The sequence below is a fragment of the Odocoileus virginianus genome, chromosome 3, assembly GCF_023699985.2.
Source record: "Odocoileus virginianus isolate 20LAN1187 ecotype Illinois chromosome 3, Ovbor_1.2, whole genome shotgun sequence".
In the NCBI taxonomy this organism is placed as follows: Eukaryota; Metazoa; Chordata; class Mammalia; order Artiodactyla; family Cervidae; genus Odocoileus; species Odocoileus virginianus.
In genome coordinates this window covers 46,725,236-46,742,582 of record NC_069676.1, presented here as the reverse complement: position 1 = coordinate 46,742,582, position 17,347 = coordinate 46,725,236, and the positions used below count along the sequence as shown (strand labels likewise).

Genomic DNA, 17,347 nt, shown 5'->3' with positions numbered 1-17,347 from the left:
CAGTGTGTTTTCAAGTCTTTTAACAACCATGAAGGAAGCAGACTGCTTTGTGATGCATCTTTAATAAAAGGTCCTGCCATGAGTGACTTCAAACATTATTAAACCGTACTACAAAATCAAGTTATGCTTTTGTGACTACAACCCTAAAAGGATTTCAAAAAGTAGAGGTAGAACATTTAAAATCTAATGAAAACACATTCTCTGGAAAGAACATGGCTCCTGGAACCAGCTTCATCATTTATTTATTCTCTGACATCAGACAAGTTACCTCAGCTTTCTGAATCCTCAGTTTCCTCATCTACAAAATGAAAGTGGTTGAATTCTAAACTTCAAGTCTTTTCAGTTCTGAAATTCTAGTATTCCCTTCACTGAAATGATCTCTCAATAGCCTCTGAATTGTTTCATTAAATGTAACTTAATCTTTCCCAGGTTTAGACTGTGGTAACCCTAGCTGTATTGTAAATTTAAAGATGACAACTATGCTTATGCTTCTTTACAAGCCTTAAGTTGCTGGCAAGGTGCTTTAAGCAAAGACGCTTTATGCAGAGCAGACACAGTATTAACTGAATTAAATTTATGCAATATGATTTTAAAATATTTACAAGTCTACCAAGACAAAGCTCCTACCTCAATCCTAGTCATATCTTCTGCTTCTCTACAATTAATGACAGACATCGTTTAAAGTAGCTAAACAAATAACTTAAACTCTAGGCAATTTCTAGTTTTCCAATTAACTTACAGAGCACTCCTTCACAAGATCTATTACAAAACCTACTAGAGCTAGTCAACCTTAATGAATTACAGCAACCGGAGGTTTTTCCAGGAGGGGATCAAGGTTGGCGAAACTAAATGTTAAACTGTCGTCGTTCAGTCTTCAATACCTTATAAATAGCAATCCTAGCTATAAAGCAAAAGTTCACTATAAATTCAGAAAGGGGCAGACAGTGGGCAGTTAACTAGCAATCTTCATGATAGAAAGAGAAATGGAGAAGCAATAAGCAGAAAGTAAAAGCACAGCTCCTCCAGAACGAAGGAAGCTGATTGTTGGCAAATGGCCTCATTCAAGAAAAGAGCTGCATACCTTCTCCAAAGACATTAAATGTTCATTTACAATGGAATGGCCACATCATTCTTAAAATGTGTCTGCTCCAAAGCTTTAGACTATCCCCACCTAGCTACTCAATACCAACTTTTTTTTTTGCATATAAACAGGAAGGTTAAGTTAAATTAATACAATGGTTGGACAGTTCATTTAAATGCAAATCAAGAAATTTAGAAATTAAAAGTACCCAAAGTAGTGCTAACTGTCACAGTGCACAAGATACAGGATTGTGGATTAGTCGATGCAGTCCTAGGTATGCTAGGCTACATCTGTATTAAACAGAATTAACAAAGCTGTTGGGATCTTAACTTCCAAATCTCCAGGTTACTGTAAAAAAAAAGACAGAAAAAAAGAAAACCTTATGATTAACACTGGCTGACACCTGTTTGTTTGACTAAATCCATCCCCAAACCTGGGTTTACCCAGTGGTCCTATGACGATCTTGGATCGGAAAGATCCCCTGGAGTAGGAAAGGGCAACCCACTCCAGCATTCTCGCCTGGAGAATCCCATGGATTGAGGAGCCTGGCAGGCTACAGCCCATGGAGTCGCTGTAGTGAATGAGAAAACATGGGTGCACCCACAGGTCCCCAAACCTGTCACTTTCTCCTAAAATGTAAACTAGTTGGGAATAGGGGGAAAAGGGACAAGGAGAATCCCTTGTACAGAATCACTGTCCTCCCATTCCAAAAAAAAAAATACCTAGCCTTGGTCAAACCTGAGAGCCAAAACATAATGACAGTAAAAAGTTTCCATCCACAGCAGAGTACTGGATTACATAAACCATCATCCCAGTGATCCACTCATATACAAATACATTTTATACCATTTATATGGTACACAGTACAAATTGGCACTCGGGTATACAGAGCTAGAAGAAAAAGGACACGGCTAGGTCTTTGTTCTAACATTGTAATATTATGATAATTGTATTACTGCTAAAGGTTATAATTATTTTTAATCACAATAAAACATATCATCATTCTCATTTTCTTATCTTCTCTAGAGTATCAGAGGTAACAGGGAAACACAGGAAACACAGTGATTATCAAAAGCATTAAGCAAAGGACAAAACATAAACCTAAAGAAACAATGGCTGGTCCACTATTTAGCCACTCAGTCAAATATTTTACTGCTTTCTCTGTATAGACACTATTCGAGACCAAAAAAAAGTCTGTCTTCATGAAACTACACTATAGTAACAGCATAAATAAGTAAACAAAACAGTATCTGTGCTAGAAAGAAAATTAAGCAGGGTAATGGTAATGAAATGAGGTAGGATCCTTCCAGGATCTTTCCATCTGGCTTGAGCTGAAAGTCAATAAAGAGCCAATCAAGTGAATTATTTGGGGGAGGAGGCTTGCACACAGAGGTAACAGCAATAAGGCAGAATCTCCCAGGACTTAGAGAAAGAGGTGACCAGTGTGCCTGGAGCATAGAGAAGAAGAGGTGAGAGATCAAATGAAGAGAAAAACAGAAACAAGCTCCAGAGCTGCTGAAGTAACTGCACTGTGGGCCGGATATCTATGTCCATTTACTCAGCTTCCATTCCACATGGTTGAGACCATTAACAATGCAAGTGTTTAAGAGAAAACTGCACTAAGCCTCACAACAGATAACTGATTATGGATGCACAGGAAGTCCCTGTTTCCATAAGAAACTGGATGGTTTGAAAAACAAAGATGAAGCCAGCATCTGGCCTGGAAGCTCAAGAGAACAGAGAGACAAAAGGGAAAAGAGGGTTTTGTTTGACAACAATGGGACTAAAAGGCAGAGAAACTTCTCACCCAGCTGAGACGCACAGAGGAATAAGAGGACTGTACTTTTTCCTAGAGAGCCAGGAGAAAAGATGCCCAAACTTGACTAGAGGAAGTTACCCAGACTGAGTGAGACAGAACTGAGAAAACAAGAAAGAAGTGTCTCTAAAACTTGTAGCATATACCTTTGATGACTTGGTTATCATTTATTTGTCAATGACTGACCAATTACCACATCCTGAGGATCCTGCTAGGTGCCAGGGACACAAAGACTAATCAGAAATCCCTACCAGATCATCACAGCAATCACAGCAATCAGTTATTAAGTACAAAAGGAAAAATGTTCCTTTACAATAGAGCTATCTGGCAGACGCCACTTAATCACAAGTATTTAAACTTATTAGCATCACCACAAGCGCAACAACCTGACAATAGTTGTGATGCTGAGAAAGGTAGATCATCACATATGTACGTTCTTGCCACAAGTGGTAACAATGAGACAAATCGAAACTGTAGGCATTCTCTACAATTGCCTTAAACTCTCCAAAAGTGTCAATGTCACAGAAAAAACAAAAAGACTGACAAAACCAGAAACACAACCACTAAATTCAGTACAGATCTTTTACTGATTCTTGGATTTAAAAAAAGAAAAAAAAAAAAAAAACCTATGAAGAACATCACTGGGACTTGTCCCATATTCATATTAAATATGAATATGGATTGTACAGGACTTCAGTACTTATAGGAATCTTGTTAAAAGGCAAATTCTGAATTAGTAGGTCTAGGGTAATATTTAAGAGTCTGCATTTCTCACAAGTTCCCAGGGACGGCAGACATTGGCTTTTGGCTGCTGCTGCTGCCAAGCTGCTTTAGTCGTGTCCGACTCTGTGCGACTCCATAGATGGCAGCCCACCAGGCTCCGCCATCCCTGGGATTCTCCAGGCAAGAACACTGGAGTGGGCTGCCATTGCCTTCTCCACATTGGCTCCTGGATCACTCTTTAAAAGGAATTATGTTACTATATCAAAGTAAAATTTCTTATGTTATAGTTGGTTAAGTAAGGCAATGTCCTTACTCTTAAAGGAGTTACATGCTAAAAAACATAAGGGTGAAATACTTGGTATCTGTAGTTTATTTTCAAATGCCTCAGATAAAAAGCTTATATATAGTAATAGAGGAAATCTGAAAAATGTTAACAATTGATGAAAGTAGGTGAACTGAAGAACCAAGTACTCATTGTATTACTTTTTACTTTTCTGTACATTTGAAGAATTTCAAAAAAAGAAAGTTGAGGGAAACGCTCATGGTCTAGAAAGAAAAACAGTTTATAATACAACAGGAAGTATAAAGTTGTAAAGCGATCCATCGGTGCAAAGAGGAGCACCCAGGAGGGAATCCCCAAGGGGCAGAGTCATCACTGAGGATCTGATGTCATAGGAGGGAGGGCAGTTGTTTCAGGTTGTGCAAAGGGACCAAAGACCTTTGGCACCTTCCAAGAAGGACACGTGTGAATGAAAAATATTAGACAGAGAGTGAAATGGCAGAAGATAAGGCTGAAAGATAAGCAAAGCAATTAAGAAGGCATCAGGTGCTGCTGCTGCTGCTGCTAAGTTGCTTCAGTCGTGTCCAATTCTGTGTGACCGCCATAGATGGCAGCCCACCAGGCTCTCCTGTCCCTGGGATTCTCAAGGCAAAAACACTGGAGTGGGTTGCCACTTCCTTCTCCAACGCATGAAAGTGAAAGTGAAGTCGCTCAGTCGTGTCCGACTCTTAGCAACCCCACAGACTGCAGCCTACCAGGCTCCTCCGTCCATGGGATTTTCCAGGCAAGAGTACTGGAGTGGGGTGCCACTGCCTTCTCCAAGAAGACATCAGAGATTATCTTAACTTAAAACTACAATTTTATTCTTACTATGTATAATACTTGAGAAATCCTGAAAAGCACTCCCCCAAAGAAACACAAAGATAAAAGGCAAATTGCCCCCCCACCACAATAACCGTATTAAAAACCAAAAGCCAGTGCCATCCTGGCCAGCAGCACTTGCCCAGTCTAAAGGCCTTCACACACACACCGGAGAGTTCAATTCCTCAAAACCCACAAGGCCAGAGCCAAGCATTTTCCTCCTCATCTATTCCCCCTGTGGTTTTCCTCATCTCCACTGACCAAAGCTCTACCAAACTAGGCCCCTAGAAGGAGACTTTAGGGCCCTTTCCTCCTCTTCCTTCCCCTCCTTGCACCTCACTTTACTTACCCTCCCTGTTTTCAGGAATCTTCTCATTTCCAATCATTCTCCAGATAGCCCCAGACAGTTATCACCACCATGGAATCAACTTTCCTCTGAAAAAAACATAGGATTGCTTCCCCAACCAAAGACAGGATGAAGCTGAAACTGCAACAAACCTTACTCACACTGATCTGTCAACCTCATCAGCTGCCTGCACACCAAACTCTTCTCCAGACCTTTGTGCAACCCCGATCTGCTGCTCAGGGCAGACCTTCAAATTTTTCCATGTTCCTTCAAGGCTCACACAGATGTCCTCTGCTTCTAAGAGCTGTTCCTTCTTTTCTGGTTCCCCTATCATTTTACAAGCATCTCTATTACAGCACTTGCTACATAGCATGATAGCAGTATATCCATCTCCCATAAAGCTGACAGCTACTTTGAGCACAGGGACCATGCCTTTTTTGAGCATGGTAACTTTCATCTAACAACATTCTATAAATGATTAACTGAATTGGCTTAACTGTTTTAAGATTTCACCTAGTAACACTGACACATGTGGAAAGAACTAAAAACTCTCTCTCCTGTAATACTTTAGCAAAACAGGTACAGACTGCTAATTCTTACCTATCAGTGATATTACCAAAGTTAACGTCATTAGTTTGTAAACTTCTTGAGTCTAGCAATGGCGACTTACACTCTTTTTTTCTTTTGGGCACACCACACAGCCTGTGTGACCCTACAGCCTGTAGGATCTTAGTTCCCCTAAGAAGGATCAAACCTGTGCCCCCTGCAGTGGAAGTAGAGTCTTAACCACTGGACAGCCAAGGAAGTACCACTTACACATTCTTAACATCTTCCCTAGCACCTGCTTTTAAAGTCAGGCTTAATAAATGCACTGTATTTAACTGAATCCTTCCTTGAAACTGAGATACAGCAAATATAGCCTTAGAACCTAACTCAATAAAGATACCTCGAAAATACCACCTCTTCCACTGGTCTTAATGACTCCAAAGAAGTTTAAATTTCTCTCAAGGGTTGCCGTATTCCATTTCCTTGAATTTTTTCCTTTCCTCCCAAGGGATCAAGCTCACATTTCACTTTCCCACTTCTGTGCAAAATGACAGGTTTCTAAAGATACACCTCAAAGTCAGTCCAGAGCTTTTCTGAGAAAATGATGACCCCAGGTCCAAGGAAGCAAGAAAATGATAACAGATGATTATAAGAAACCTTTGCCAATTTAGAGATCCCCAGGAACAGAAAATCCCCATGAACACTGACTCATCAGTAATAGTAACTTACCCTTTCAGCTCTGCCTTACTCAGTGCACTATCATTTTTCATAAACCATGATTAACAGTCTAGATTAATACTGAAATATTTAACATAATGAAATATTCAACATATCACACGGGAATAGTTAACAATGCATCTTTGCTTGGAAACAAAGCATGTATCGATGCTGCACAGGGCAAATGGACTATTAGCAAAGGCTCCTATCTTTCATGTAACTTGAAATGGGCCTCTGTGAATGCATTTTCTAAGTTATGACCCCACTTTCAGTTTCAAGAACAGCCTGCACTCTACCTGGCTAATAAACCAGTACAAGATTATGTAATCTGGTAATTAACCAGGCTTCCAACTTACTCCTCAATTTATAATGTCTAATACTAACAAAATAAACCAGAGCAATAAAACATTTTCAAAATACAACTGATGATCCACTTGTTTATGACAGTATATAACAATGAAATCTCAGAACAAGAGAAAGAAATCCACAGCTCAACATAATGAAGTAGAAGAGCCAAAATGAAGTAATCGAGAAAAGAACTACTCTTTAAATTAGCAATTAAGGAATAACATCAGTTATTTAACACTAAGATTAAACTGGATTAGATTATTTCATCACAAAAATTTAACACAAAAGAGAAAAAAATGTAACAGAAATGTTACATTTTTTTCTTCAGTATAGCTCTGGAAGTCCTTTTTCAAAAACTCTTACAGATGAAAATAACTTCCACAATATAATTCCCTCTCTTCTTTTACTACAATGGGAACACTAATTAGACAAGAAATTTTAAAATCTAATCACACTACTCATATAATACTTGTTCCAAACGATCAAATCTTTGCTACAAATATTCAGAAAAACACTCAAAGTTGCCTTCCTAACTGTATTTGCCTTAAATGCACTGCTCCAAACTTGCAGCCAGTGAAAAAGCACAAATTAAATCCCAATCAAAAGAGGGCTTGATAGATGACAGTCCATCAACAAGCAAACAGAAATGCATGCTCATTTCAAGCTCCATTAGAAATGGGGTAGGGGGTATGCTGGCACATGGAGAAAGTTTGTTATTAGAAAGAAAAATAAACTAAAGGGGAAAATAATGAACATTTGGAAGCTCCAACAGGGAAAGGGCAATGCTGAAATTTTATTCTGAAGCACGGTTATTTCTGCACACTCTGAACTTTCAATAATGGACAAATTTAGTATAGCGCTCTTGCAAGTGAGCAAAAACAGCATGAAACAGGGTAAATCAAGCCAGATTGTTCACCTCACTACCCTGTTCAGCCCATTCAGCCCAGGCCCACAACATGGGGGCTGAGTGAATCATCACAATGCACATGAAACAAAAAACATTCTCACCATCTCAAAGCAAGCACACTGGCACCTGGGCAAATTTCAGTAACTGTTGCTTTGTAAGATTCTCTACAATGCCTGGTGTATTTAACTTTTTTTCTTAAGAGAAAACAGAAGGTACTAATAAGACTTAAATCCTCCAACACATAAAGTATAACCAAAATTGCTTCAAGACTTCTAAGGATGTAGCTTCACAGTCACTCAAGAGAAAAAACTCCTAATTGGGCTGGGAAAGCATAAGGATAATCAATTTCACATTTTTCACTATTTGTTTATATAGAAGGTCAAATTTGCAAAATACATATTTTTTAATGAGTTTATTTTTACCTGTTTTTCTTTTCTATATGCAGTAAAAGTCACTTCAGTTTCCTATTCCACAACTTTTGAAAAACTCAGAGTTGTGTAATCACCTCCAAAATCAAGAGACAGAACAGTTAAAAGAATTTATTTTCACAACAACACACGCATTCAACTAAACCACAAAAGATAAATGTACAAAAAATTATTTACCTCAAGATCAAATGTGGCATCAACTTACTGCAAAATTACAATGAACAAAGATGTGGTACTGGCATAAAATAACACATAAAGACATAAGAGATCAACAGAACAAAATGAAGAACCCAGAAACAAACCCTCTGATAGGCATATGATTTTCAACAAGGATGTCAAGACTATTCAAAGAGGAAAGGACAGTCTTTTTAATAGGTAGGGCTGAGAAAACTGGATATCCACATGTAAAACAATGAAGTTAGACCCTTACCTTCTATGGTATTCAATAATTAACTCAAAATGGATCAAACACCTAAACGTAAGAGCTAAAACTATAAAACTTTAGAAAAGAATCACACAGCAAAAGTTTTATGACACTTGATTTGGTAATGCTTTCTTGGATATGACACCAAAGACACAAGTAACAATAAAAAAGAAACAAACTGAACTTCATCAAAATAAAAACTGGTATATCAAAGGACACTACCAAGAGTGAAAAGGCAATCCAGACAACAAAAAAAAATAACTGCAAAACATATGTGTGATAATAGATTAATATCCAGAATACATAGAGAACTAAAACTCAACCAAAAAAAAACAAAACTCAATGATGTGCAAAAGACTAGACATTTCTCCAGAGATGATATACAAATGGCCAATAAACCCATGAAAAGATACTCAGTATCACTAATCATTTGGGGAATGCACATGAAAACTATGATAACCATCTCACATTCATTATGATGGCTACTATCAAAACAACAAAAGAAAACAGGGGAAAAAAGTATTGGTAAAGATATGGAGAAAAATTAGAACTTCCGTGCCCTGCTGGTTGGAATGCAAAATGGTACAGCCACTGTGGAAAACAGTATGGCAGTACCTCAAAAGTTAAAAATAAACTTACCATATAATCCAGCAATTCCACTTCTGGGTATATACCCAAAAGAACTGAAAGCAACATCTCAGAGATATTTGAACACATGTTCAGAGCAGTATACTATTCACAGTAGAACTATCCAAATGTTCATTAAAAACTGAATGGATAAGCTAACTGAAATATATATAAAGTAATGTTGCCGTTGTCCTCAATAAGACAAATATATGGTTCCACTTATATGAGGTACTTAGTACTTAGAATAGCAAATTGATAAAGAAATAAAGTAGAAAAGAGATTACCAGGAACTGGGGAGAAAGCAGGATGGGGAGTTGCTGCTAAATAAATAAAGATCCTGTTCAATGATGGAAAAGTTCTGAAAACGGATGGGGATGATGTAAACGCACTTAATGCTCAAAAATAGTGAAATGGTAAACTTTACGTTATGTATATTTAATAACTTCAGATTTCAAAAAAAAAAAAAAAAAACATTCTTTTAAGAGTAGCAAATCTTTCCCTGGGGAATTCCACTCCCAAGAAGCTTCCCTGAAGATGTCAGGACAGGGAGAAGATTCAGCTGCAAATTAAAGCAGTTCTAGAAGCAAACTAAATGTCCAACAGAGGACTGATTAAAGAAGTTATGTTGGAACAGTAGGGGATCATTAACATGCTATGTTAACACTGTGAGATTAACATATTTCATTAATTTTAACAATTTCATCAATACATATTTCACATCTTTAAGTCTCTAAACTTTGGATGTGTTCTAAAATTAATAGTAGTTCCCAGTGTATTTAGTAGTGTTTATTTCTTGTGTGTGGGCTCAGTCATGTCCAAGTCCCTTCGACCCTACGGGCTATAGCCTGCCAGGCTCCTCTGTCCATGGGATTTTCTAGGCAAGAATACTGGAGTGGGGTGCCATTTCCTACTCCAGGGGAATCTTCCCAACCCAGGGATAGAATCCACATCTCCTGCAGCTCCTGTATTGGCAGAAGGATTCTTTACCACTGAGCCACCTGGGAAGCCCTTATTTTTTCTCAGAGGTACATAAAATAAAGGTTAATCTTAATGCTATTAATAGGGGAAATGTTCGAGTATGATAAATGGACAAGAGCAAATAAAGTAAAAATCTATTTTTTACAAAAGTTATAGTCAATACACTCTTAGAAAAAATATCAGAGGATGTACACCAAAATGTTAATAGTGTTTATCTCTAGGTGATAAAAATGAGTGGTGGTTTTATTTTAAAAAACAACTGGATGTAGGGACTTTCTTGGCAGTCCAGTGGCTAACACTCCATGCTCCCAATGCAGGGAGCTGGGTTTGATCCCTGGTCAGGGAATGTGCCATATGCCACAACTAAAGATCCTGTGTGCCGCAACTAAGGCCAGGCACAGTCAAATAAATAAAAATAAAATGTTTAAAAAAAAAAAAACTGGATGTAAAGCCAAGCTTCCTCCACCCCCATATCAATCTGGCAAATCCTATATAGAGCATAAGTGTATCTACTCGTATTAGACGTGAATCAGGCATCACAAAAGACTGAAAAATGCAAAAGAATGTGGTGGCCTTGAAGGAACTCATCAGGTAGCAAAAGAATTTATGGTCCACAAGAGCCTTTAGGAAGGTAAATAAGCAACTCAGTGCTATGTAAATAACAGCACTCCATAACTAAAATAATAAATTAGCATTTTATCACATCAGACATTAAAAATAAATATCCTTTGTGAAAGTGAAAGTCACTCAGTCCTCTCCAACTCTGCGAACCCATGCCAGGCCCCTTTGTCCACAGAATTCTCCAGGCTAGAATACTGGAGTGGGTAGCTGTTCCCTTCTCCAGAGGATCTTCCAACCCAGGGATCGAACCCAGGTGTCCCACACTGCAGACAGATTCTTTACCATCTAAGCCACTAAGGAAGCCCAAATATCCTTTTTAAGTTCATCACATTCGTTACATAGATGACAAAGTTCAAACTCTTCAGCTGAGATTCGTTAAGATTAAAAACCCCTAAAGGCAGTTGACTTCCCTGGTGGCTCAGACAGTAAAGCGTCTGCCTCCAATGCGGGAGACCCGGGTTAGATCCCTGGGTTGGGAAGATCCCCTGGAGAAGGAAATGGCAACCCACTCCAGTATTCTTGCCTGGAAAATTCCAGGGACAGAGGAACCTGGTAGGTTACAGTCCATGGGGGTCACATAGAGTCGGACATGACTGAGCAACTTTCACTAAAAGCAGGTTATGATCATAAATCAGGTAACAGACACATAATCAATGACAAATCAGCAATAGCAGAAAACACCCTGTCATACAATTACTGTTCGTTGTGACATTTTAAGAATTACATTAAAAAAAAATTCTCTTAAGTTTTTCTTCCTTGCTATGTGCTTACTGTACTGTAGGGTAAAGAGGCCACAATAAAAAAACCTTATATCCTGTTTTCAAAGTCACAGAGCAGCTGAGGAAGGGGTGGGGGTGGGGGGGAGAACACAAGGAAAAGCTCTTTGACAATGGAGTTGGCAGTGATTTCTTAGAAGACACCGAATGAACAACAAAAAAACAGATAAACTGGACTCGATCAAAATTTAAAACTGTTGTTCATTAAAGGACATACCAACAGGGTAAAACTGAGATAAAATATTTCAAGTCCTATATCGAACAAGGGATTAACAGCCAGAAGATACCAAGAAATCCTATACCTTAACAACAAAAAACCCAAACAACTAAAATGGGCAAAGGACTTGAACAGAGATTTCTTCCAAGAAAATACACAAATAGCCAATAACCACATGAAAAACACTCAACATCACTAAACATTAGAGAAATACAAATCAAAACCACAATGAAACATCAACTCACATCTATTAGGATGACTTAATAAAAAGTAAACAAATCTTTTTAAAAATTAAAAATAGAAATTAACAAGCGTTGATGAAAACATGGAGAACACGAACACTTACACATTACTGTTATGAATATAAAGTAACACAGTTACTGTGGAAAACAGTATCGCAGATCCTCAAAAATTTAAGCACAGAATTACCATACTAAATGAACTAGAAATTCTATTTCTGGGTATATATTTAAAAGAGCTGAAAGCAAGAACACAAACACGTATTTGCACACCTGTGTTCACAGGAGCATTATCCACAGTGGCCAAAATGTGGAGGGAAGTGTTCATCAACAGATGATTGGATAATGGAGTATTACTCAACCCTTAAAAAGAAGGATATACTGACAACACTTGTAAAACTTGAAAGCATTATGCTAAGTTAAACAAGCCAGGTATTAATACAGTCAAATTCAGAGAGACAGAAAGTACAATGGAGGTTACCAGTGGGCCAGGGGGAGAGGAAATGGAAAACTATTGTTTAATGGTTATGGAGCTTCAGTTTAGGACAATAAAAATTTTCCTGGATAGGGACAGTGACAGTGGTTACACAACAAAGTGAATGTACTTAATGCCACTGAAGTATATACATAAAGATAACTTAAATGTTAGGTACATCTTGTTATGTGTATTTTTAAAAGATAATGTCATAATCAGGTGCAAATTTTAGAATTTCCAGTATATTAAAGATCACTTTCAACAATAATGATCAATGCCTCAACAGAAGAGGCATATCAATCAGATGGATAGCATTTGTGTCAGAGGACAGAGCATTCCAGAACAAATGCCTGGCAGATTCAGAGACATACAGCAAAAATTCTTAATAGAAGATAAGATTGAAAAATAAATTAGGGCCAGGACTTAAAAGGTGTTGAATGCCAATCTAAAATTCTGACTAGTGCAGCAATAAGGCAGCAGTGTATCTCCCCAAAAGATTAATAAGTATAGCTTATATGTAAAAGACTGAATGGTGGAGGGAAAGACAGAAATTCAATTAACTTTAGCAGACACTTACAGAGCAACAATAATGTTCCAAATTCTTAGATTATAAAAACTGAAGGGAAAGAAGGAGTGGGTAGTGAGTGCAAAGGGATTTCTAGAGTACCAGTAATTTTCTTTTTCTTGATCTGGATGGTGGATATGGTGGTGTTCACTCAATTCATTAAGCAGTACTCCTATAATTTAAACGCTTTTCTATATGTATGCTATACTTTTAATTTTTTTATTAAAAATAAAAAACAACTGATCAGTTCCGTTCAGTTGCTCAGTTGTGTCCAACTCTTTGCGACCCCATGAACCACAGCACGTCAGGCCTCCCTGTCCATCACCAACTCCCGGAGTCTACCCAAACTCACGTCCATCGAGTCGGCGATGCCATCCAGCCATCTCATCCTCTGTCATCCCCTTCTCCTCCCGCCCTCAATCTTTCCCACCATCAGGGTCTTTTCTAATGAGTCAGCTCTCCGCATCAGGTGGCCAAGTGCTGGAGTTTCAGCTTCAACATCACTCCTTCCAATGAACACCCAGGACTGATCTCCTTTAGGATGGACTGGTTGGATCTCCTTGCAGTCCATGGAACTCTCAAGAGTCTTCTCCAACACCACAGTTCAAAAGCATCAATTCTTCAGTGCTCAGCTTTCTTTCCAACTCTCACACCCATACATGACTACTGGAAAAACCACAGCCTTGACTAGACGAACCTTTGTTGACAAAGTAATGTCTCTGCTTTTTAATATGCTGTCTAGGTTGGTCATAACTTTCCTTCCAAGGAGTGTCTTTTAATTTCATGGCTGCAATCACCATCTGCAGTGATTTTGGAGCCCCAAAAAATAAAGTCAGCCATTGTTTCCACTGTTTCCCCATCTGTTTGCCATGAAGTGATGGGACCATATACCATGATCTTAGTCTTCTGAATGTTGAGCTTTAAGCCAACTTTTTCACTCTCCTCTTTCACTTTAGTCAAGAGGCTCTTTAGAAAAATGTATATACAAAATTATAGAAATTATATAAATTTCTAAATATAAATTATATAAAATGTAATTCTGTTTTATATAAATATAAAATATACATAAATTATAAAACAATTTATCCAGAGAACTACAAGCGGTTTTGATAGTTCAAAAATTAATCTAAACTAGAGTGGAAGCAGAGAGAAGGGAAAACAAGAATTTATAAGAGGAAGAAAAGATGGAAAAGATTTCATCTGATTACAGCTGGGTGGAAAGGAATAAGAATGAAATGAGGATAGTTCTCAATCACCCAAAATATCAACTTGGTAATCAAGGCCCTCCATAATCTGACTGTTGCTCATCTGTCATAGTTCCACCCACAAGCCAGATTCCATAAAGAAAAGACTCCTTCCTCCTCCATTCAATGGGCATCTAATGTTTTCTCTATTCTCCAGGCCAGGTACCACGTGAAAGACCAAGGCTCACTATCTAACAGAAAAGACAAACAGGGATATCAATAACAAGGTACAAGAGGTCTTGTACAATAACAAGGTGGAAGAGATCTGCTACCAAAAAGTGCTAGCTTGAAGTCTTGTAATAGGACTAAGAGCTCATCATAAAAATGATGGAATACAAAGAGGGAGGAGGTTCATCACTGAGCAAACAATACAACAACAGTAACATAATCCTAGACCCTATGTCCAATTCATATTTCATATGTTAAGCCTATCTCATTTCTCCAAAATACAGCTCCCTTTATCTCACCACTCTCAGTCCCACCATCTTCCTACTTCCATTTGTACACAATACAAGCCCTGTAAGCACTAACAGGAGTGATCTTAAAAAGGAAATCAGATCATGAAACTCCTACAACGGTTTCTTACAACTCTTAGAAGAAAATTCAAACATGTGAGCTGGAGTTTCCTGGCAACTTCATGTGAGGCCTTCCCCCCTCTCTAAAAGAACTTAAAGCTACACAAGTGTTCTCTTAGGTCTCTCAACACATGGGAGTTCTTTCCTGTCTCAGGACCTTCAGGGAAGCAGAGATCCCTGTTCCTTCTGCCCAGATCTTCATCAGCAAACCACAACAACCAGGTCTGTCCATCCTGTATCACACTGTCCCTTTCTCAAAGAAATCCCAGGACTCTGCCAGCTACTGAGCATCTCCACATCTGGTTTAGGTCTAAAAAAGAAAAAGGTATCTCATTTTGTCCTCGAGTTTGAGAAGCCTCTTGGCTTCTCAAGCCAAGCAATTCTCTGGTGCACAAGTGACCCTATGGATCAAGTGAGACTGTCAAATTCAAGAGAGAAGCTTCCACTTTAGCATCAGTGTTGGATTTTTAACCTAAGTTTGATGACAGGAAGACTATGCAGAGAAGTGATTCTCAACTTACAGAGGAAGAGAGCACCCCTGATCCCTAAGTCACTGTATGGAATGAGATGTTGATAATGAAAGGAGGGTGACATCCCACCAATGATGTAAGGCTTTCGAGATACGCTGGATAGAATCCTCAATAAGAGTGTATAGAACAACAAGTAAAACAAAAACAAAATCCCAGACTGAGAAACAAGAACCAAAAGTAAAAGAAAAACCAGGAGAGATTTAAATCACAATTCCATAAACTCCTTTACCCTTTTATGCTTCCTCCCAACCAAACCCTACTCCTGTTTCATCCAGTTCAAAAGCTGCCGTCTCCTGGAAGCATTCTAATCTTACCCAAACAAAACTTATTAGCACCCCCTTTTCATGTCTCCACCAGGTTTTATCATTATTATTACCTAAGACTGACCATTCACAAGCTTCTTATCAATACTATTGTGGGAGTAAACGTCAACATTCTTGTACTACACCTGGGGTGTGTGTGTGTGTCTTTCCTATTACACTGTGAGGTCTTGGGGTTAGAGACCATTTCTTATTCAATTGTGGGTGCTTAAAGTGGATAAAAAATATTTAACTTAGTAAAAGTCAAAGAGAGTAGATAATCGGGCAGAGGTTCTGGATTAACTTCTCAACCCGTTCCTCTTATAAAACAAAATAACTGTAAAGTAATTAGCCTCCAACTAATAAAAATAAATGGGAAAAAAAAATAACATCCTAATTAACTTGATTTATAAATTCATCCTTTCCTAAAGTAACATACACCTGTAGGGTCTTTAAAAATCACTGCTAAAGAAAATACCCTCTCATCGAAATGCCTATCCTGTTGCAACAATACCATGATGTAATCATTTCCTTTACCATAAACAAGAAAAGTCCTTAACTTGGTTGGAGACTTAACACATCTTACGTTTTTAACATATCTTACTCCATTCTAAATTACTGTGAGTTTTGTTCAAAACATACACACACACACACACACACACAAAGTTACAAAGACGCAAGGATACATTAAGAGGATGTGAGTCCTGGATCTGAGCCAACTGCCGCCCGCATTATTGGGAAGCCATTCCTGCCCAGCCAAGGTTAGGCATTCAGTCAACATTTTTTCCAACAAGTGTTTCACACACGCACACTCCTTTAAAAGTTAACAAAAAGAGATTCCAAAGCCACTTGTGAAAACTAGGACTAACTGATTAGTCCTAAAGTACTTTCAATTAACCAGCACAGTAAGTCAGAGTAATTTCAAAACAAAGGTTAACTCGGTGCACGCCAAAAGTCCACACACGGGTGTGGCGCCCATTCCCAGTCAGGATGTGTCAGGGAAGGGCCACCAACTTTCACATTCGCTCGGGCCGGGGCTGCGGGCTCAGCCCCCGTCGCGTCCGCCTAACCTGGAAGTTTCGGTGGTGGGGGAGGGGTGCGACCACAGAAACCACAAACCACACGTACTTCAGAGGAAAACTCAACTCCCGGAACCACCCGCACCTCGAGCAACGCGCAGACTCTTTCCCACAAGCAAGGCGGCCGCGGGGACCCAGCGCGGGTCCGGCGCGCGCACCGAGCCCACTTGAACAAAGTTTAGACACCGGGAGAAACTTTCCAGAGAGGAAGCGCCGCGGTAGCGCGGGGTCCGCCAGTCGCTCCGTTCCAGCCGCCGCGGCCCCTCCACTTCCCGAAGGCCAGGAAGCGCCGGCCCCGCCCGCCGGGCCAGGGCCCAGGCCGGGGGCCCCGCCAGGGAAGCGAGCCGAAGGCCGCACCAGCGCCGGCCTGAAGCCGGATTCCGGGGGAGGTCGCTGAGATGACCGCGCCCGGACCGCCCACTCGAGGAGCCCCTCGGACGGTTGGGGAGCCCGCACCCGCACGAAGACAATTACCTGCGGCGAGTTGGGCGAGCGCTGGAAGATTCCAGAGGCCAGAAGCCGACGTGACGCCGCTTTGTCTCCCCCACTCCTGCTCCGAGGAGGAAATGGGCCGCCCGGCGCCCCCGCCCCCGGCCCGCCCCCCGCCCGCGGCCCCCGCCCCGCGGCCCGAGCCCCGCCCGCCCT

At 39.7% G+C, this 17,347-nt stretch overlaps 1 protein-coding gene across 5 annotated transcripts in view; it reads right to left on the bottom strand.

Annotated features, from left to right (window-relative positions):
• The window catches only part of CTNNA1 (catenin alpha 1), a 320,722-nt gene that overhangs the window by 154,065 nt on the left and 149,310 nt on the right, over positions 1–17,347 (bottom strand). Inside the window, exon 1 of one of the 5 annotated variants that reach the window (XM_020908382.2) lies at positions 17,177–17,274. The exons of 2 other annotated variants lie outside the window; for them this stretch is intronic. The gene's annotated coding sequence lies outside the window, so the exon portion shown is untranslated. Of the gene's footprint in view, positions 1–16,751; positions 16,975–17,176; positions 17,275–17,347 lie in introns of those variants that run through there. 2 more of the 5 variants (XM_020908386.2, XM_020908388.2) reach the window with 2 other exon arrangements.